Raw genomic sequence first — 2,041 nt, 5'->3', positions numbered from 1 at the left:
GTTTTTTTTTTTTGTGGGGGGGGGGGGGGTATATTGCAAGGGGAGTGTATATTTTAGGGTCGGTTTCTCACCTTTTTATACATTTTGCCTTTACTACTGATTTTCAAGGCACAAAGTTTCTGTATAAAAGCTGAATATAAAGAAAGACCTATATAAAATTGGAGTAGCCTAGCTATTGCATTGCATGGCGTATAGTATGATCACCACAGGACATGTAATCTTCCCTTGTATTTCATGTCAGCTGCGCGTCTTTAATAAACACGTAAAAGCCCATAACACAGAACAATATTAAATAATGTTTAACGTGAGACATTTAGGTGGTGCTGTTGATACGCATTAAAATGCCACCCAGTTAGAGAAGTGGCCATGTTTCTGTCCTGTAAGTTCTTCAATTAATGTTGACTTCGATTAATGTTGATGTTTACAAAGCTTTTTTTTCTGTCCAGTTATAAATCCACTCACATAGTTTTTGCATAGTGTTTTTACGTTATCTGAGAAGTCGTTTATTTTATGCTATTTTTTTTTTTTAACTGGCCAACTTTAAAATTGTCATTCAATGTCATTCTAAATACAAAAACAATAAATAGTTTACTTTAAATTTAAAAAGTATTAAGTTTAAAAACAAAGAGTAATAAATGCAAAACAGGCTCAGAACAGAGCATATAATGAATACATTGCAACGGCCTAGTACATTTTGGAATGAACATCTATAGTTTGGGTAAAATTGTAACTTGGAAACCTATAGGATTTCAGTCTGCAGATAAAAGCGTACACTAATATCAATAAATATTAAAGCTCAGTAGCTTACAGTGACTTATTTTCTGGTATCTCCAACACAGGCCAAAACAGATGTTTACAGGTGGTTGGTAATGTATAAACAACGGCAGCCTGCACTCTAAGATCTCCGAAATTATAAATGTACAAGGGTTTAATGAAATACTAAGGAAGACAACATCGTCTAACATGCCTGCTTTTTTTTGTAACATTTTCTCTTTCTTTTTCTTTTTTCCCATTAATCATGGGATACATTTGCACCAAACATTCACAAAATGTCAAGTGTATTGCTTTGTATATCACTTATGTTCAGTATAACGCAAGCTGTGCATTAGAATCTGTGGAAAGCAATAGCACAGGCAACATTGAATAGCAATCAAAGGCTGAAATGAGGGTGCATTTGTAAATAAAACTGCACTGCTAATTAATGCTTTTGGTTCATGTGAAACTGTGAGCTTGAAATAGCCAATAACAGATGGTAAAGGGGCCGGAATCAACCGTGTGTATGCCAAACATACAGCACGCATAGCTTGGCAGTTGTAACTCCACAGGCTGTCTGCAACCCCCTTTAGTCAGTATCACTAGACTAAATGGTTTTCCTCTAAACGGAGCCAAAAAGGTACCATTCTTTTTCATGATTTTGGGTGTTATGAAATAGCTCTAGCCAATGTTCAGGTACAACACTCTGTTGTCTCTGCAGGTCTGCTGATAGTTTACAATCACTATGTTAGAATTTAAGCAATAATAAGTTGCACTTTTACTTTCTTGCTTATGTAGTAGTAGCTTCTGTAATTGTAGTCATATTGAAGATTAAAAAAAATCTCAAAGGAAAAAAAAGCTTAGGTTTATGTGGCAACAAATCCTGTCGCTTATGTGTTTTAAGCTGCTAAGAAATAAGTTATTATGAGATAATGAAAGACATAATGGAATACTATGAATACTAAAAGGTAGGCCTACTTAAAGTCAATCTTTTCGCTCTCTCTCCTTTTCACATAAGTGTAGGTTTAGCTACGCATTTATTTGATAACAGGCTACTTCACTTAATCAATGGGGACATTTAAAAGGTATTTATGATAATAATGATAATTATATATATATAATTATTAATATTATTATCATTATTATCATAAATAGCCTACCTTTTAAATGTCCCCATTGATGAAGTGAAATAGCCTATTATCTACGTGAGCTCTCCACCCAAGAGAAACTCAGGGGTTAATGGAGAGCGGTGAGTTGAGTTTGTCCAGCCTCTGGAGAGTCTGCGAGA

Source organism: Sinocyclocheilus grahami, unplaced genomic scaffold, assembly GCF_001515645.1.
Source record: "Sinocyclocheilus grahami isolate Dianchi unplaced genomic scaffold, SAMN03320097.WGS_v1.1 scaffold276.1, whole genome shotgun sequence".
NCBI classification, from domain to species: Eukaryota; Metazoa; Chordata; class Actinopteri; order Cypriniformes; family Cyprinidae; genus Sinocyclocheilus; species Sinocyclocheilus grahami.
This window is presented reverse-complemented; position numbering follows the sequence as displayed.